This window comes from Orcinus orca, chromosome 4 (genome assembly GCF_937001465.1).
Source record: "Orcinus orca chromosome 4, mOrcOrc1.1, whole genome shotgun sequence".
Lineage (NCBI taxonomy): Eukaryota > Metazoa > Chordata > Mammalia > Artiodactyla > Delphinidae > Orcinus > Orcinus orca.
The window spans coordinates 86,676,752-86,699,134 of record NC_064562.1 but is presented as its reverse complement, the minus strand read 5'-3'; positions in this window follow the sequence as shown (position 1 = coordinate 86,699,134).

Genomic DNA, 22,383 nt, shown 5'->3' with positions numbered 1-22,383 from the left:
TTGCAGATAGGAAAACAAAGAGAAGTAGATCCAGGCACTTTTATATGGAAAAATTATTTGCATAAATCTTCATCACTGAAGAAAGTCCTAATGACCATGGGACATTTTACCAAAGATTTTTTTATGTATTTATACTTAAGTTTAATGTACTTCCAAAGAATTACAAGAATCACAGACCAGTGCTAATCAAAGGAGATCTATATAGTACCAAAATAATTAAATTACAGTATTTCAATAAATAGAACTTGGGTCCTTAAAAATGATTGGAAATAAAAGTAGTAACCAAAATTCTGTTAGATTCTATTTTTTAAATACCATAGAGGATTTCTTCTTCCACAGTGTTACTCAGGGAAAATTATTTTATCTGTACAGAAACCCCCAGAAAGCTGCAAAACTCGAAAACAGCTAAGGTTCTATCCCTTGTGTGCTGGCTACAAAAAGAGAGCAAAGAAAAGGAAAAAAACAGAGTCCAGCGAAAGACAAACTGGGATTGAGAAATTTGTTGGGCAAACTCAGAGGTATGTTATATTATTTCTGGCTCACTAGCATGACAAAAATACCCAGGTTATAGAATTTTATTCAGATTCCCTTTTTTTTCTCTCTACCATGCCTGTTGTAAAGAGTGAGTTCAACTTGCTTTTGCAAATACATTATATGATATCAAGAATATATTTCCACACTTTTGAAGGCACGTAATTATATTAAGAGGAGGTAAACATTTATAATTATTGAGCAATTGGTTTATTTTTTAAGCTGCTTATATTTCTCTTTTGCAAATATGTCTATTTCCAAAGTCTAACCAACAGTTTTACTTTAAAAAAAATAGGCAATAAGACTTAAAAACATATACACTTTGATTGACAAAGATCTCTAGACATTACAATAAAATGGGCTAAGATATAGGAAGCACAACTTTTTTAAAAAAAACAAAATTAGAAAATAACAATATCACATGTTTTACAACAATAAGAAGGACTCATTAAACTGGAATCTCAAACTTCAGGTGATTATATGAACAAATCATTACAAACCATTAATATTACACTGAATCCAGGCTTCTAATGTATAAGAAATATCATGTTTTAAAAAAGCAAACACCTAATATTAGCAATTAAGGACTCGAATCAAGATAAATAACTACTCCTCATCTTTAAAAATTAAGAAGCAGTCACAGAAACCATGTAGTTTATCTGGTCCCTTCATTGAGAGCAGCAGGATCTTGGCATGCCTTTACTAATCCCATTCTCTGATTCCAGAATATTCCTCCATCCTTCACCCTGCTCCAGTCCCAATCATGTCTACCTCTCCCATTTGCAGAATACACTCTTACTCTTCTTCAATGTTCAGCTGTGGCATCACCTCCTGAGCAAGCCTCACCTGTCCCTCAGCCCTTGGTCCCTGCAACACTGAGGACTAGATAAAGTAACTTTATATCAATATTATCTCATTTTGTGCTACTTAGTTAACTGCCTTATGCTGTCTGGGTGTCTTCAGGTGTGAAGCAGCATCTTATTTACCTTTCTCACTAAGTCCTATGCCTGATGTTTATTAAGCCTTTGAGAAATATTTGCTCTACTAAACTGAATGGAATTTAATTTTTTCCTAGTCAGTTTAACAATCTCTGAAGCTCTATTAATTTGGGCCAAAAAAAAAAAGTTGAGAAGAATTGAATAAATATTATGGAATGAACTATGTAGCCTTAAGCATAACAATAATAGCAAATCTTTTAAAAATGGATAAGATTAGTGTCTGATTATTGTATGAATGACCAGCCCTTCCACTCTAAGACATAAAACTCTTAGTTAGGTGCCCCCAAGGGAATCTCTCTGTCCCAGATCTGGTCCAGATATGCTTCTACTATTTTTACCTTCTTTTTTTTTTTTTTTAAACCACCCACTAACCCTGTTCTGCTCCCAAACTGGTTCATGTCAGGCTAATTACTTCCTTTTTATAAGAGCTTCTATACAAATCTCAAAGACTTCTCAGTCTCTGCTATAATTGATCCAAGCTGACTTTAATGTAGAAACTTTCTCAACTCTATTCCTATAACCCTAACACAGATTTGTAAGTTGGCAAATTTTCCATAGATGTGATTCTTTTCCAAATCCACTTCTGTCAAATATTTTTCAGCAGCTGCCTGAGAATTCCCAGAGATAGTTTTTCTTTTTACTTCTGGAGGCCACTCTGATATTTAGGAGAAGACAATAACTTCTAAGCTAAATAAAACTCTTCTCCCAACATTAGAAAGAAGAATAACTCTATAGTTACATGGCATTTTAGCATCCAAAAATGCCTTATGTTTATTAATGTTCCAGGTACATTTATGCACATTGCAATTTGCAGTACCTACATAGTGTACACAACTCATTTACAATGAATCATAAGTCTCTATTTAGATATAAAATTTATTCAATATTGGAGTTTATTTTAATATGAGAATTTGGGATAAATTGTAGATATCAGCTAAAATAGGAGCCAACTCACATCATGCTTGAGTCTTCTGCAAACTTTTTCAAAACACAAAACCTTAAAAAATCTCATTTTTTTTTTTACAGAGACAGTAGTAGCAGCACTTAAAATAGCAATTACTTTCCACTTCCATCACAACTATTCATGTGGATATTCACAAGATATTGCTCTCAATGCACTTTAAGCAACAGTTAAAAGAAAGTATGTTCATGTCACATTCTAAAAGGCAAAGAGAAATGGAAAAGTATATGCACTAGAATATCTCAAAACAAACAGTAGAAAGATAATCTATAGGCAACTAAAGGAAGAAAAAAGTTAGAATTTTGAGGTGAGAATTTTATGTTAAAAAAACACATGATTAAAATAGGAAACAAAGATCTTTATGAAGCTTTATTTTTATTGGTGTAAAGCTCTTAGCCAGTTATATGTTCTTCTTTTAAAATGAACTCAAACTCTTGCATCAAATAAAAATAAATCTGTTAGATTGAATTTGCAAGTAAAACTATATTCAAGCACAGAGAATATTTGTCAGTAATAATATTGAGGAAATAACAACATTCATAATAATGGAAAAGCTAGGTTTCACACAATTTGATTTAAAGCTTTTCTGACTATAAAAATAATAGAAGCTTATTGTAGAAAATTTAAAAAGTCTCTAAATAAAAATACGTGTAATTCTATCTCTCAGAATTACATTTTCACATTTTTCTTTGCATACGCTTTACAACCTGAAATAATATTTGAAATTAAAAATTATGTGGGTTTTTACTATTTAATATTACTATTTAAGTATTATCTGTGTCTTTGATTTATTTGCAGAGAATTGAGACACAACTGAAAATGGCTTAAGCAAATAAAGGTAAATTTTAGCTGGTATGAATAAAAAGGTTACTGAAAAGGCCAGGAGTAAGCTTGCTTGGGCTTTTGTGCTCATATGAATTAATCAAAAATTCATCTCTATCCACCTCTTAGCAGTGGATTTTCCTGTGTTGATTTTATTCCCAATCAGTTCTTCCTACAAGATGGCAAAAGAATCCTGGAAGCTTTTCATTTAGAAACTCCCATGGAAATTTTCTGCCTCTTCAATAATACTCCCACGGAGGGTTCTCAATGGAGTCCTTCACTCTACCTAGGGGGATATAGCATTATTACTCAGCCCTTAATTGCCTGGGAAATTTGGGAGTCATTGGCATGAAGCTGAATCCAAAGTTCTGAGGCTGGATGATATGACTGCCGAGGGAACAAGTAGAGATCCAGAAGAGAAGAGTCCGCAAAATAAAACCTAGGTCACACAACTAGACTTGTAAGTAGATAAACATTTGATAAAGAGCAAGAGCAGTGGATTCTTTTTTGTATAAATTCCATAGTCTTGGTGAATAGTCAGAAAGGCCATGGACTAAAATGTTCATGTATTCTAACATATACCAATGTTAGTCCCAAGGTGACAGATTTTCAGAAGGAAGTATTTCAGTGAACATCACCAGAAAATCAATATCACAAAATCCAATTAAAATAGTACAATTAAAATTTACTACATGGGTTCAATGAAAGCCTACATTCAACTTTAAAGAAAAAATTCATTGCTCTGTACCTAACGACTATAAATTCCTTCATGGTCAAACAGTTGAATAAGACAGCCCAGCCTGCTCATCTTCAAAATCAAGTTCAACAATACCTGGGAAGCCATGACAAAAGACAAACTGTCACCCAATATTAACATATATTTTTTCACTTGATGTAAAACTGCCACTTCTAAGGGTATTCAATGTCTTTGAAAATTTTATCATCAAGACCAAACTGCATAAGACTAAAATTTTTTAAAGTAATTTATACTCTATAACAATTTGCAAAGAATTTGGCATAACAGAAAATAAAATACGAAGCTTTACTACTATGTTACGCTCATGTTATAATGAATAATTTGTAATATTTCCTTTAGAATCTTTAAATAATATAAAGTAAACTACATTAAAATTTTTATATGATATAAGTATATATAAATATCCTTATTAGCTTTTGAACATAGCATGGTACATAATCTACATTATTGCTGGAGGAATCCTAAATTGTACAAAAGAAACTATATTTCAATGTTTTGTTAGATTTCTCTGTTAAAATAAGAAATTATGGAATAAAGATGCAGACGTAGGGCTTCGCTGGTGGCGCAGTGGTTGAGAGTCCGCCTGCCGATGCAGGGGACACGGGTTCGTGCCCTGGTCTGGGAAGATCCCACATGCCGCTGAGCGGCTAGGCCCATGAGCCATGGCCGCTGAGCCTGCGCGTCCGGAGCCTGTGCTCCGCAACGGGAGAGGCCACAACAGGGAGAGGCCCGCGTACCGAAAAGAAAAAAAAAAAAAGATGCAGACGTAGAAAATGGGCTTGAGGACATGGGGAGGGGGAAGGGTAAGCTGGGATGAAGTGAGAGAGTAACATTGACATATATACACTACCAAATGTAAAATAGATAGCTAGTGGGAAGCAGCCGCATAGCACAGGGAGATCAGCTTGGTGCTTTGTGACCACCTAGAGGGGTGGGAGGGAGACACAAGAGGGAGGAGATATGCGGATATGTGTATATATATAGCCGATTCACTTTGTTATACAGCAGAAACTAACACAACATTATAAAGCAATTATACTCCAATAAAGATGTTAATTAAATTTAAAAAAGAAATTATTACATAAGTTTACAAATTAATTCTTGGTCTACAAGGTCATATAGTTCTAATTTGTAAGACAATCAAAACTTCACTGTGATAGAAAGCATGTTCTGAATAACTCAAAGCAAACTTATTAATAATATTCTTTATCCGCAAAGAAGAAATTAGAATATAACGTTCACATTTATTCTATATACTTCTGTTTTATAGGACTTTTTCAGATAATAATCTCTTTTTATAATTATTTAAAAGCAATTTGTAGTCTTAATGAAGTACTAGAAAAATATATCAACTATGTCAAATTGTAATATGCACAAGGATCAACTCTCTTTCCTAATTAAAAAAAAAAATACAGATTATTTGGGCCTCACCCTGAAAAAAAATCTAATAAAATAAGTCTGGAGTGGGGCATCTGGTTTCTACATTTTAAATAAGCAAACCCAGGTGATTCTGCACAGGTGCTCTGTAGACTACAATTCAGAAAAACACGGATAACGAGGAATAATTTCGTAATGCTATAGAGGAAGAGAACGTTCTGAGCCTGTTAGCAAAAGCAAAATCTAGGAAGAGGAGATAGACAGATCTGACAAATAAAAATTTAAGACTAAACTGTATCAGAAAACACTGATCAAAATTTAAAAGCAAATAATAATTTGTTAAAACTATCTTAAAATAAAAAATCACAGTTAACTCTGATATACTAAAATGTTTAAAAATCAATTAAAACAATGCACATCCTAATAGAAAAGCCCTATAAGATTCTATATCTCAAGAATTTTATGTGTTAAATACCAAAAAAAAGAATTAAGCAATTAACTGAAGAATATAGCTGTGAAGAAGAAGAAGCAGAAGAAGCCAGGAGGATTAGAAGGGGCCAAGAGGAGTTTAGGTTTGGGGGCACAAAGGGTCAGAGCAAGCTGAAGCTTTGAGGAAGTAGAGTTAGAAGGCAGAGTAGCGGAAAGACTACACAAGTCAATACAAAGAACACAGCACTGCTGTCAAGCTCCTGACAATTCATGAACCTCCGCTGCTGACATGATTAGTGCTTCCTTGGATCAGGTTCCATATGTATGATGGCCAGCTGTACTATGGTTTCCATTCTTGGAACCCTATTCCATCTCTGTCTCTCTAATTGCCCTAAATATTTCCTTACTATAAATCCCTCATTATTAAGACAACTTGAGTGAGTCTATGTTTCCTGCGACTAAAAGATTATAACTAGAACATCTGCTGAATTCTATCTAATGCAGCTATCTCGGTGAATATACTAATACACATTTGGCCTTGAAAGTCAGAAGAGTGTTCCTGATTTTTCCATAGTAACGGGTAGCAGCAAGGTCATGATACACTGTTATATTTCATACAACCAGCTAAATAATTACATTCTATATTTATAGGCAATAATCCATTACCTAGATTGTAAGCCTTTTATGGGGAGGAGCTGTGTGTTTTTCCTTTTAAGCCCCCAGCACATACATAGTACTGTATAGTCAACAGACTGTGTGCCTGGATTTATTGTGATCTCTCCATATTCTCTCTTGTCCTGTCTTCACTAGACTCAGAAACACACAAATTATGAAACTGAGATAAAAGATTTGTATAGTTACCTTTTCTCTTAAATAAACTACCGTTATTTCAAATTAATACTCTCATTTTAAAAATGTTTTTTAATGACATAATTAAAAGTAACTTGGTTCTATTACACCCATCTATTACATTGGTGACACTCTACTTCATAAACAATGTTCCAAAAAATTTCCAGCATGCCCATGTTTTCTTAAACAAGTTTAAAATATATATATATTTTTTTAACATACATTTATATTTTATATATACAAATTGCTATTGGTCGTTCATATCACATTATGTGGCTTTCATATCATGATGCTTTATAACCCTTCAGGGACTTCACTCTGTTCTTCAGTATATGACCTGGTAAAAGGATGAAACATAGCAGACCGACTGATAGATAGATGATAGATAGATAGATAGATAGATAGATAGATAGATAGATAGATGATAGGTAGACACACAGACTTTTACTTGCTGTTCTAAACAGTTGAACTCATATCCAGGAATTAAATCAGAAGCCACTTGAAAGTGTTATTTGAAGGAAGTGTTCAACTGACAAAAACAAAGAAACTGAAAGTTAACTGTACACAAGCTAGGACCCTCTCCTCATGAAAGCTCCTTTTAAGAATTATTTAAGGAAGTTTATAAAGTATTTTTCCCAAGTATTCCAAGTTAAATGCTTGGTGTAGTTTTATCTGCCTTAAAATCACTTGGTTGTTAAGATTTACTGATGAGGTTTATAGGGTAATGTTGATCCAGATAATCTTTTTTCTGATAATAAACATGATTTGGTCAAGTTCCACTATTAATTCACACAAACACAAACTTCTAGCAAGGAGAATAAAATCACATAAAAATAAAACTAGATTATAGAAAAAGATCAAACTGAATATTCTCTCCATTCTGGAATCTGAACAGAATCTGTGCTGAAAATAACAGTTTGGGGACATATTGAAGAGTTTAATATCAATTGATCTATTTCCTAAAATTCTATGTTAAGAGTCTCTCAGTCCATCTTAAGACAGATAGAATAAAAAACACTGAACAGAAACAAGCTGTTTTAATGTTTGTAGGTACAAGGTCCAAATATACATTGAGATTAGGCCTCATTACCATCTCTGCTTCATCTAGAACTGAAACTTTGATGCATACATGAACTATTGAAAGTATACTTCTTACCAGCACTATCTGGTATCAACAGTGTATAGAAGATATGAGAATCCTTTGGCAGGGGAGCACCATGGACACCAAACTGCAAATTCTGGGGGAGATGGCACTCTGTATCATCTCAACAAAACACCACATATGACCAAGCCAAATCCCACATTTGTAATAGCCCCACTGAAATGCAACTCAAAAATTAGGGAAGCAGTTTCTCATATAAGTACTATTCATAATTCAAAAATAGGGATACCTTGTAAACAGGGTCATCAGGACACAGGAAATGCACTCTCTAAAAGGTGTGCTAATGCATGCAGACACTTTAACTCTCATTCAGGCTTCAGAAGTTTCCATCAACATTCAGTTTGCTAACTCAGGGATATAGGTAGACATTCTGCATGAAAGAGAAACACCTAGACTGAATGTGGTAGTCAGAAAGTATCAATATAGCTTAAAAGTCAGAAAATATTATTGTTCACATAGCAGGGAAGTCCAGGAATTGATTGTTTTCAGAGAAGGGAAGATGGCTTAGGATATAATGGTATTTAAAATAGTGTTTACAGATAGTAATTACTGCAAAGTGGAGGTTAGTAGATGAATTTTTAAAATATTTCCTATAAATTTTAAGAATTTTTGTCAAAGTTGTTGAAACAAACTTTCTTTAAAATCACAACAATCGCAGAATTGATATTATTGTGAAATGTAATGTGGATTCAATTCCACTCAAAATAGGTTTATTGAGTCCTATTAAAGAAAACCCAGAACTGGACAGCAGTTAAAACAGTAAAAACATATTTTACTCAGGAACTACTGCAATAGAAGAAAGGAGACCTCATTTCCAAATACAACAAGAACAAGTAGGGATTGATAGCCAAGGATTGGGGTGGTGGTCAATGGATGGAAAATTACTGAGAGGAAACATCAGGGATAAGGAAGGATTCTGGCTAAACCAACTTAACAGGAATCTTGCTGAAGGCAGACCAGGCTGATCAGATATCACCTGGGAGATAGTGGGGGATGAGGAATTTGATCAGCTATTGAAGGTGATCAGATATGGAGGGTAAAGGTTCTGGCTAAACTGACAGCATGATTTTTGCTAAAACTTGGCAATGCAAAGAAAAACAAGGAAGCCCAAATGTTGGGACTAGTTGAGAAGATGACTCACAGGATCCTGTCTAAAATTTAGTCAAGGAGAGAATCTGTCAATACATACCAGATACAATGTAATAAAACAATTGCAGTAAGAGGTAAGAAGAAGAATAAGTTACGATTGCTGTACAAAAGAATCTAACACTGAAGCAGGGGAGATATGTCACTTATTTAAATATGGTCATTAGCTCTGGACAAAACTATCATTAAAATCATGTTGCCATGATGGTATAAATCATGAAGGTCCTAAAACCCCACCAAGTTGGATGGCAAGCTTGAGCATGACCCTCCAAGGATTTCTTCACCATTGTCTCTAGTGAGTCTCTACTAGAGGTGGTCCCTGCAGTTCATGAATCTACAGAGCCCCAGCATCAAATCTTTTACTGATGGCCTCCAGTAGTTCTGAGAGCACGTGATCTTCTTCAAGCCTCTATTATGGTCACTACCTAGCTTGGGAGGGGTGTGAAGAGTCTACACTTATATTCCCAGAGCAGAGCTCAGCTTAACATTTCGTGAGACTTCAAGGAAGCTTTAATACCAAATGTAGATATTCTCAAGCCCGCAAGCCCAGTATTCACACAGCACTTCCAGGCTTGGCTAAAGGCTGACTCCATGTGGCAGGGACCAGTGTAATTCTACCCCAGGTACACCTGCATGTACTAACATCTTTAGTGAAATGTCAGATCATACCTTCCACATTTATCCTTCCCACCTGAAGGTCTGCCTTCCAAGTCCTTATTTCTTCTCCTACCTTATGCTTTTTCCAGGAAAACTTACAGAGGACTTATTTGCTCTATTCAGGCAAAATTCCACCCCTCCCATCATCAGTAGTGTGTCCTGATTCTCTCTCTACAACTGGATAATTGCTTGAAAAAATGATTCAATTGTCCATTTTCCCAATGCTGATCTCCCTGTGCTATGCAGCTGCTTCCCACTAGCTATCTATCTTACATTTGGTAGTGTATATATGTCCCTGCCACTCTCTCACTTCGTTGAGGACACGGGGAGGGGAAAGAGTAAGCTGAGACTTAGGTTCTTAAACATGCCTGATATTAGCTGGTGTGGTATTTAATCCCTCTTAATATCCTTCACATCCCTGTGTTTTAATTTTGACATCATAACAGGCAAAAGTTGATTCTCGTGGTTATCAGTGACTCAGGCACTGCCAGAATGGAAAACTATGGTCTCTCCCTCCCTATCTCAATCACACTGTATACCTTAGAACTGGAACTCAGGTCCACCAGACCCAAAATCCATTTGTTATTTCCATAACTCCTTGTCATGTTACCTTGGCCTCACTTCCCAAAGATATTTCAGAAATATTCACAATGGGTCCGTAGGATCCCAGGTACACTGTTCTTCCTTCAGTTGTCCAAGCTCGTCAAGCTCTTTTCAGCTTCTTGGGCTTAGGGCCTAATGTTTTTCTCTCCCTGGAAATGCTCATCTCTCTACTCTGCACATAGCCACCTCCTCGTGACCTTCAGGTTTTTATTAGTCTACTTAGTTTACTGTAACAAAATACCACAGCCTAGAAGACTTAAACAACAGACATTTATCTACTCACAGTTCTGGAGGCTAGAAGTCCAAGATCAAGTTACCAGTAGGGTTGTTTTCTGGTTAAAAAAAAAAAATTCTCCTCAGCTTGAAATGGTGTCTTCTTGCTATGTCCTTGCATGGTCTTTTCTCGGTACACAGAGAGAAAACTTTGGTGTTTCTTTCTCTTTCTATAAGGACACCAATCCTATGCAGATAGGGCCCCTTTATGACCTCTTTTAACTTCAGTCACCACTTTAAAGGCCCTCCCTCCAAATACAGTCACATTAGAGGTCAGGGCTTCAACATATGAATGGAGGGTGGCACAGTTCTGTCCCTAACAAGATCTCCAGTTAAAACTTACCTGGCCAGAGAGTGCTGACCTGCCCCTGCCTCTCTAAATTTAATCTCTTCTATTTTTCTCTCACAGTTCCATGTTCATTTACTTCAGTGTGTTTGTGTGTGTCTCTGTGTGTCTATACACATGTACACATATACATGTAGATTTTATACTGTTCATTTACTGAGTCTGTCTTCACCACGATAGTATAGACTATATCATAAGGGTAAGAGACAAGCCCACAATATTCAGGATTATATGTTCAGCATATTAGCATAAGGCCTGGTACATACAGGGCAGGTAATACATACTGTGTGGTTTTCTCACTCATTTATTTATTGCCTGAGAACATTTTAAATCAAAATGCAAAAGAAGAATGATTCCTAACATTTACTGAACTCCTCTATATCCTGGCAGTGTTACATGCATTCTTTAAGCATTATCTCAAGTATTCTTCACAGCAATATAAGCTGTTGCCATTTTATCTTCCAGTCGGTAATGATAAACATTATCTGCATTTATGATCCACAAGAGTGGAATGACTGGGTCAAAACATATGAGCATTTTAAGGCTCTTGACAAATGTTGTTAAACTGATTTTTAGAGAAATTTGTAGTAATTTACACTACTACCACTGCACACCCACACAATTGTTAACATTCATTTTTATCTTTGCTAATTTTAGGGGTAGATGTAGGACAGTATGGCTATTTTAATTTGTTAAATGTAATTTATTTGGTTACCAATGAGTCTGAAGGCAAGGTCCTTGGCTATCTTCCCTGCGCATGTCTCGTCTCATATGCCTCCATATGCCCCTGCTTCTTCGCAGGAAGTTGCCAAGAAGCCTCCAAGAATTCGTGAGTGTTTCAGCAGCATGTTACAGAAAGATCTTAATTGTGATGGGTGCCTTAAAATTGCTCAGGAAACTCATTTTATTTTTGGTTAAAAATTTATTTGCGCAAAATTCTTCAATAACTCCTGATGACCTTCAAAAGCAAGCCCAGACTCCCTCTTACAGTACAGAAGTCACTACCTTTGCTGGCCACCACCTCACGTCCAGGGTCATCTCTCCCCATCCCTGCTTCACACTTTATGGTCCAACAACACCCAGCTGCCTGCAGGTCTCTACACGACAGTGCTCCTCATTCCTTTCTCTTGGCTGACGATCTCCCCTCTCCCTTGGCTATGTTAGCTTTCCTGCTTTTCCCTTTCTTATTTTCCTCAGCCTCGTTCCATCTGACAAGACCCCATTTCTATTCAGCATTATTCAACAAATTTTTATTGTACTATTTTTCTGGGCCAAGATATCACCCTCTCTGTAAGTACTTCACTAGTGACTAGATTGAGTGATCTTCCTTCCTCTGTTTCCCTATAGCAGCCTGTGATTACTTCTTAATTAATTATCCATCCGCTTGTGTCTCAATGTTAAGGCAATGAACTCCTTAAGGGCACAGACCAAGTCTTCATCTTGTATTCTCAGGAACACAGTACCAGTGATAATAACATGGTATAGATGTTTAATAAATATGTTTAAATAAATAGGTGAGTTAATGCCTGAGTAAATGAACAATTAACCTTGAGCAGGAAATATAACATTTCTCCCTGGGAAATGGAAGGGAAAGAAGAAATACTAAAAAAAACAAAACAAAACAAAGAAGAAGAAATACTAAGTATGATGAGTATCAGTGAAGTTTTGGAAGGAACAAAAGAAAAAACTCTCAGAATTTAATGTGGGAAGGGATTTAACACAGGGTATTAGATCCCAGAGAAACAAAGACTTGGGGGGTCGGGGTAGAGTCAAGCAATCAGGTGATCAATTAGGACAACAACCAAACTGAAAATAACTGTCAAGACTTTATTCACTTGCTGTGACAGTGTAAGCAAGGGACAAAACAAGACATTGGCTCCCCAATGTTTCCATTTTTTTCCCCATGGAATGGCACCAGCAGGGGTCAGGCATGGACAGCAGGGATCACATCACCACTGAGGAGTCCAGAACAAAAAGCTCATCCTTCTTTATGGGTCCATGAGCTGGCAGGAGGGACTCAGGGAAGAGGTCAAAGTCAAGTAGAGAAGTGCCTTAAGCAAAGTTCCTAATAAGGAACAGGAAGTGCCTTGAAGTGTGAAGACTCCAAAGCCCCTGATAAGGTGACCTGTGATATGTATATGAGTGTGGCTGGACCTGGGTCCTTTGCCTGTCACTCCCTACAGAGAGCTTCAAGGCCCTGGCTGTGCAACAAGTCTGTTGTGTAGAGTGCTTCCCCTTAGGAGGCCCACTGGGCAAAACCTTGTAGTTGCCTGGGGATCAGCCTGCAAGATCAGCTAGGATTCTGACCTGGAGCTGAACTCCTCTGAGGGAAGCCATTAGCATTCAAGAGTTCAGTATATCTGGAAATTGTAGGAAAATACAAATGCTAATCATTTGCCTGTAGTATCAAATTGGAAGATGGGTGAGAGAATATCCAGAAGGTGAAAAACCTCATATTTGCCTTCTGCCTAAGCCCTTGTTTGCCCACCACTTAGGAGGAATAATGGTTTCTGCTTCTCTTCCACCTGCTACCCCTTGCATGAAAGACTTACTGGAATCTTACTTGGAATTTTGGTAAATATAATTTCCAGGTTTCTATGCCATGTGATACAAAGTAGCACACAAAAGGAAAGAATGATTCTGAGTTGTCAATAAACAAACAAACACAGGGCAGAAGACAAAATGTTGGGATGGAGGAATATTATTGCAAGATAGACTCATCTGTTGTCAATTAGATAAGTATAGAAATAAAAGTTAGAATGGGTGACCGCTAGAGGACATTGAGAATTCAGAGTGACTGGGAGGAATGGGAGAGTGAGATGACCAGGAAAAGTCCAAGTGATCATTTCTAAAATGTGAATAGGAAATTCATAAAATAATAGATAACAGAAACTTATAAAGTGAAACATTTAATCTTATTAGTAATCAAAGAAATGAAATAGACACAAAATTTTTGGCCATTTAAACTTACAAAAGCTTGTAAATGCTATCAGTGATACTTTTATATAAGCTATTCAAGGTACCAAGTAAGTTATACTTACTTCCACTATTATTGGAATTTATTCTCAATTTTCTCAAAGATTATTTGTCAAAGTACATGCAGAACCTCAAAGCTTATTTTCTTTAGCTCCCAGGTTCTATCTTTATAAATTCACTCTCGAGAAAAAAAGTTTGAGTTGCTGGTCAGTAACAACCTAAATATCCAGCAATAAAGGAAAGTTAAAAATAAACTGTAATGTGTCTAAAAGTGGGAATGTTATGAAGCTACTAAAACTTAGGCATTGAAAATAAATTCCATGACGTGACTAATTTCGTAATAGTAAGGGGCATTTTCTAAAATTTTGTCTGTTATTTATAGAGAAATGAGATTAGAAGGAAAAGCACCAAAATCTTAATGACAGTTTTTTCTGTGATACTATAAGTGCCTTTTCCCCTCACACTGTTAGTTTTTGTTTGCTTTCATGAGTTCTATAATGAACATGTTTTACTTTTATAAAAATTGAGGTGCTTTAAGAACCCATTTGAGGAACTTCCGGGAAGATGCCGGAAGAGTAAGACGCGGAGATCGCCTTCCTCCCCACACATACACCAGAAATACATCTACACGTGGAAAACTCCTACAGAACACCTACTGAACGCTGGCAGAAGACCTCAGACCGCCCAAAAGGCAAGAAACCCCCCACGTACCTGGGTAGGGAAAAAGAAAAAAGAATAAACAGAGACAAAAGGATAGGGACGGGACCTGCACCAGTGGGAGGGAGCTATGAAGGAGAAAAGGTTACCACACACTAGGAGCCCCTTCGCGGGCGGAGACTGCGGGTGGTGGAGGGGGAAGCTTCGGAGCCACGGAGGAGAGCGCACCAACAGGGGTGTGGAGGGCAAAGCAGAGAGATTCCCGCACAGAAGTTCGGTGCCGACCGGCACTCACCAGCCCGAGAGGCTTGTCTGCTCACCCGCCGGGGCGGGCGGGGCTGCGAGCTGAGGCTCGGGTTTCGGTTTCGGTCGGAGCGCTGGGAGAGGACTGGGGTTGGCGGGCGAACACAGCCTGCAGGGGGTTAGTGTGCCACGGCTAGCCGGGAGGGAGTCTGGGGAAAAGTCTGGACCTGCCGAAGAGGCAAGAGACATTTTCTTCCCTCTTTGTTTCCTGGTGCGCGAGGAGAGGGGATTAAGAGCGCTGCTTAAAGGAGCTCCAGAGACGGGCGCGAGCCGCGGCTAAAAGCGCGGACCCCAGAGACGGGCATGAGACGCTAAGTCTGCTGCTGCCGCCACCAAGAAGCCTGTGTGTGAGCACAGGTCACTCTCCACACCCCTTTTCCGGGGAGCCTGTGCAGCCCGCCACTGCCAGGGTCCCGGAATCCAGGGACAACTTACCCGGGAGAACGCACGGCGCGCCTCAGCCTGCTGCAACGTCATGCCGGCCTCTGCCGCTGCAGGCCCGCCCCGCACTACGTGCCCCCCCCCCCCCCCCCCCGGGCCTGAGTGAGCCAGAGCCCGCGAATCAGCGGCTCCTTTAACCCCGTCCTGTCTGAGCAAAGAACAGACGCCCTCCAGCGACCTACACGCAGAGGCGGGGCCAAATCCAAAGCTGAGCCCCTGGGAGCTGTGAGAACAAAGAAGAGAAAGGGAAATCCCTCCCAGCAGCCTCAGAAGCAGCGGATTAAAGCACCACAATCAACTTGATGTACCCTGCATCTGTGGAATACACGAATAGACAACGAATCATCCCAAATTAAGGAGCTGGACTTTGAGAGCAAAATCTATGATTTTTTCCCCTTTTCCTCTTTTTGCCGTGTGGATGAAAGGCTCTTGGTGCTGCAGCCAGGAGTCAGTGCTGTGCCTCTGAGGTGGGAGAGCCAACTTCAGGACACTGGTCCACAAGAGACCTCCCAGCTCCACATAATATCAAACGGCGAAAATCGCCCAGAGATCCCCATCTCAACACCAGCACCCAGCTTCACTCAACGACCAGCAACCTACAGTGCTGGACATCCTATGCCAAACAACTAGCAAGACAGGAACACAACCCCACCCATTAGCAGAGAGGCTGCCCAAAATCATAATAAGTCCACAGTCACCCCCAAACACACCACCAGACGTGGACCTGCCCACCAGAAAGACAAGATCCAGCCTCATCCACCAGAACACGGGCACTAATCCCCTCCACCAGGAAGCCTACACAACCCACTGAACCAACCTTAGCCACTGGGGACAGACACCAAAAACAACGGGAACTATGAACCTGCAGCCTGCAAAAAGGAGACCCCAAACACAGTAAGATAAGCAAAATGAGAAGACAGAAAAACACACAGCAGATGAAGGAGCAAGATAAAAACCCACCAGACCTAACAAATGCAGAGGAAATAGGCAGTCTACCTGAAAAAGAATTCAGAATAATGATAGTAAAGATGATCCAAAATCTTGGAAATAGAATAGAGAAAATGCAAGAAACATGTAACAAGGACCTAGAAGAACTAAAGATGAAACAAACAATGATGAACAACACAATAAATGAAATGAAAAATACTCTAGATGGGATCAATAGCAGAATAACTGAGGCAGAAGAACGGATAAGTGACCTGGAAGATAAAATAGTGGAAATAACTACTGCAGAGCAGAACAAAGAAAAAAGAATGAAAAGAACTGAGGACAGTCTCAGAGACCTCTGGGACAACATTAAACGCACCAACATTCAAATTATAGGGGTTCCAGAAGAAGAAGAGAAAAAGAAAGGGACTGAGAAAATATTTGAAGAGATTATAGTTGAAAACTTCCCTAATATGGGAAAGGAAATAGTTAATCAAGTCCAGGAAGCACAGAGAGTCCCATACAGGATAAATCCAAGGAGAAATATGCCAAGACACATATTAATCAATCTGTCAAAAATTAAATACAAAGAAAGCATATTAAAAGCAGCAAGGGAAAAACAACAAATAACACACAAGGGAATCCCCATAAGGTTAACAGCTGATCTTTCAGCAGAAACTCTGCAAGCCAGAGGGGACTGGCAGGACATATTTAAAGTGATGAAGGAGAAAAACCTGCAACCAAGATTACCCAGCAAGGATCTCATTCAGATTTGATGGAGAAATTAAAACCTTTACAGACAAGCAAAAGCTGAGAGAGTTCAGCACCACCAAACCAGCTCTACAATAACTGCTAAAGGAACTTCTCTAAGCAAGAAACACAAGAGAAGGAAAAGACCTACAATAACAAACCTAAAACAATTAAGAAAATGGTAATAGGAACATACATATCGATAATTACCTTAAACGTGAATGGATTAAGTGCACCAACGAAAAGACACAGATTGGCTGAATGGATACAAAAACAAGACCCATATATTTGCTGTCTAAAAGAGACCCACTTCAGACCTAGAGACACATACAGACTGAAAGTAAGGGAATGGAAAAAGATGTTTCATGCAAATGGAAACCAAAAGAAAGCTGGAGTAACAATTCTCATATCAGACAAAATAGACTTTAAAATAAAGACTATTACAAGAGACAAAGAAGGACACTACATAATGATCAAGGGATCGATCCAAGAAAAAATATAACAATTGTAAATATTTATGCACCCAACATAGGAGCACCTCAATACATAAGGAAAATACTAACAGCCATAAAGGGGAAATTGACAGTAACACATTCATAGTAGGGGACTTTAACACCCCACTTTCACCAATGGACAGATCATCCAAAATGAAAACAAATAAGGAAACACAAGCTTTAAATGATACATTAAACAAGATGGACTTAATTGATATTTATAGGACATTCCATCCAAAAACAACAGAATACACATTTTTCTCAAGTGCTCATGGAACATTCTCCAGGATAGATCATATCTTGGGTCACAAATCAAGCCTTGGTAAATTTAAGAAAATTGAAATTGTATCAAGTATCTTTTCCGACCACAGCGCTATGAGATTAGATATCAATTACAGGAAAAGATCTGTAAACAATACAAACACATGGAGGCTAAACACTACTTAATAACGAAGTGATCACTGAAGAAATCAAAGAGGAAATCAAAAAATACCTAGAAACAAATGACAATGGAGACACGATGACCCAAAATCTATGGGATGCAGCAAAAGCAGTTCTAGGAGGGAAGTTTAGAGCAATACAATCCTACCTTAAGAAACAGGCAACATCTCAAATAAACAACCTAACCTTGCACCTAAAGCAATTAGAGAAAGAAGAACAAAAAAACCCCAAAGCTAGCAGAAGGAAAGAAATCATAAAAATCAGATCAGAAGTAAATGAAAAAGAAATGAAGGAAACGATAGCAAAGATCAATAAAACTAAAACCTGGTTCTTTGAGAAGATAAACAAAATTGATAAACCATTAGCCAGACTCATCAAGAAAAAAAGGGAGAAGACTCAAATCAATAGAATTAGAAATGAAAAAGGAGAAGTAACAACTGACACTACAGAAATACAAAAGGTCATGAGAGATTACTACAAGCAACTCCATGCCAATAAAATGGACAACCTGGAAGAAATGGACAAATGCTTAGAAAGGCACAAACTGCCAAGACTGAATCAGGAAGAAATAGAAAATATAAACAGACCGATCACAAGCACTGAAATTGAGACTGTGATTAAAAATCTTCCAACAAACAAAAGCCCAGGACCAGACGGCTTCACAGGCGAATTATATCAAACATTTAGAGAAGAGCTAACACCTATCCTTCTCAAACTCTTCCAAAATATAGCAGAGGGAGGAACACTCCCAAACTCATTCTACGAGGCCACCATCACCCTGATACCAAAACCAGACAAGGATGTCACAAAGAAAACTACAGGCCAATATCACTGATGAACATACATGCAAAAATTCTCAACAAAATACTAGCAAACAGAATCCAACAGCACATTAAACAGATCATACACCATGATCAAGTGGGGTTTATTCCAGGAATGCAAGGATTCTTCAATATACACAAATCCATCAATGTGATACACCATATTAACAAATTGAAGGAGAAAAACCATATGATCATCTCAATAGATACAGAGAAAGTTTTCGACAAAATCCAACACCCATTTATGATAAAAACCATGCCGAAAGTAGGCATAGAGGGAACTTTCCTCAACATAATAAAGGCCATATATGACAAACCCACAGCCAACATTGTCCTCAATGGTGAAAAACTGTAACCATTTCCACTAAGATCAGGAACAAGACAAGGTTGCCCACTCTCACCACTCTTATTCAACATAGTTTTGGATGTTTTAGCCACAGCAATCAGAGAAGAAAAGGAAATAAAGGGAATCCAAATTGGAAAAGAAGAAGTAAAGCTGTCACTGTTTGCAGATGACATGATACTATACATAGAGAATCCTAAAGATGCTACCAGAAAACTACTAGAGCTAATCAATGAATTTGGTAAAGTAGCAGGATACAGAATTAATGCACAGAAATCTCTGGCATTCCTATACACTAATGATGAAAAATCTGACAGTGAAATCAAGAAAACACTCCCATTTACCATTGCAACAAAAAGAATAAAATATCTAGGAATAAACCTACCTAAGGAGATAAAAGACCTGTATGCAGAAAATTATAAGACACTGATGAAAGAAATTAAACATGATACAAACAGATGGAGAGATATACCATGTTCTTGGATTGGAAGAATCAACATTGTGAAAATGACTCTACTACCCAAAGTAATCTACAGATTCAATGCAATCCCTATCAAACTACCACTGGCATTTTTCACAGAACTAGAACAAAAAATTTCACAATTTGTATGGAAACACAAAAGACCCCGAATAGCCAAAGCAATCTTGAGAATGAAAAATGGAGCTGGAAGAATCAGGCTCCCTGACTTCAGACTATACTACAAAGCTACAGTAATCAGGACAGTATGGTACTGGCACAAAAACAGAAATATAGATCAATGGAACAGGATAGAAAGCCTAGAGATAAACCCACGCACATATGGGCACCTTATGTTTGATAAAGGAGGTAGGAATGTACAGTGGAGAAAAGACAGCCTCTTCAATAAGTGGTGCTGGGGAAATTGGATAGGTACATGTAAAAGTATGAGATTAGATCACTCCCTAGCACCATACACAAAAATAAGCTCAAAATGGATTAAAGACCTAAATGTAAGGCCAGAAACTATCAAACTCTTAGAGGAAAACATAGGCAGGACACTCTATGACATAAATCACAGCAAGATCCTTTTTGACCCACCTCCTAGAGAAATGGAAATTAAAAAAATAAACAAATGGGACCTAATGAAACTTCAAAGCTTTTGCACAGCAAAAGAAACCATAAACAAGACCAAAAGACAACCCTCAGAATGGGAGAAAATATTTGCAAATGAAGCAACTGACAAAGGATTAATCTCCAGAATTTATAAGCAGCTCATGCAGCTTAATAACAAAAAAACAAACAACCCAATCCAAAAATGGGCAGAAGACCTAAATAGACATTTCTCCAAAGAAGATATACAGACTGCCAACAAACGCATGAAAGAATGCTCAACATCACTAATCATTAGAGAAATGCAAATCAAAACTACAATGAGATATCATCTCACACCAGTCAGAATGACCATCATCAAAAAATCTAGAAACAATAAATGCTGGAGAGGGTGTGGAGAACAGGGAACCCTCTTGCACTGTTGGTCACAAATCAGTGACCAGTGTAAATTGATACAGCCACTGTGGAGAACAGTATGGAGGTTCCTTAGAAAACTAAAAATAGCACTACCATATGACCCAGCAATCCCACTACTGGGCATATACCCTGAGAAAACCATAATTCAAAAAGTGTCATGTACCAAAATGTTCATTGCAGCTCTATTTACAATAGCCTGGAGATGGAAACAACCTAAGTGTCATCATTGGATAAATGAATAAAGAAGATGTGGCACATATATGGAATATTACTCAGCCATAAAAAGAAACGAAATTGAGCTATTTGTAATGAGGTGGATGGACCTAGAGTCTGTCATACAGAGTGAAGTAAGTCAGAAAGAGAGAGACAAATACTGTATGCTAACATATATGTATGGAATTTAAGAAAAAAAATGTCATGAAGAATCTAGGGGTAAAACAGGAATAAAGACACAGACCTACTAGAGAGTGGACTTGAGGATATGGGGAGAGGGAAGGGTAAGCTTTGACAAAGCGAGAGAGAGGCATGGACATATATACACTACCAAACGTAAGGTAGATAGCTAGTGGGAAGCAGCCACATAGCACAGGGAGATCAGCTCGGTGCTTTGTGACCACCTGGAGGGGTGGGATAGGGAGGGTGGGAGGGAGGGAGATGCAAGAGGGAAGAGATATGGGAACATATGTGTATATATATAACTGATTCATTTTGTTGTAAAGCAGAATCTAACACAGCATTGTAAAGCAATTATACTCCAATAAAGATGTTAAAAAGAAAAAAAAGAACCCATTTGATATTTTAGTTTATAAACTTGAAATCAAACAAATCAATATTGTTATATGATTCTCCAGTTTTCCACCAGCTCCCATCAGACCACGTATGAAATTAGGAAACCAGGAGTTTATATTAATCTGAGGTTATATGCAGTTTAGCAAAACAAGTTGGGAGAAAGGCAAAGGGCTTAGAGAGTTGAGAACGTGAGACACCATGATATCTGACCTGGATAGAAACAAAAGTTAAATGTCTTGGGGGTGGGAAAAGAATACTGGGGAAAAAGGAAAGAAATAACTGAGGAACTGAGAATACTAATGTTTTCTCTTGAGATGGATCAATTCTTGAAAACAGCAACGTCCAGAGTGTGGCTATGGTAGCAGAATGGGAATGGAGAAGAAATAAAAGCTGCTGCAGTCATCAAGGATCTCAGGATGGAGTGCAGGATGCACCATCCACACAGATAAGCAGGACCCTTGAGAAAACAGCAGGATACAGTAAGGACCCCATGTCCTCAATGGATCCAAAGGTGTTCCCTGGAGAAGGGGTGACAAGAAAGAGGGTACAGACATGGCCTGAGAAGCATGAGGAAGTGACAGTGGAGGAAAGATGAGAATTACAGCATTGCCTCCAAGTTTGAAGTTCTCAGAATGTTTCTTTTTTTAATTAAAAAAAAAGAAACTTTGATTTTTACCATTTTTAATTATCATCACTCCTCACAAAATGTGTTCAGATGTAACCAATTTTCCTGTGGTACCTTTATGATTACTTAGCTTCTGAAGGGGAAAAGGTTATAGTATCAGTTAATTTACTTCCCAGCTATCATTGCAGTGATTAATGACTGGCCACACAAAGAAGTGTGCTTTTAATTTTTTTTCTCATTAAAATTGTGCAAGGAATGTTGACAGTACCAATTGTACCTTAACAGGCATTTCAGATTCAAGAATAGTTGAGAATCATTCTGTGGATGGTTGCTCCAGTGAATAGATTTCAAATTATGTGAAATTGGTTTCATGTTAAAAGTGCAAGAGTTTGGCCTAAAAATACATTAATTTTATTAAA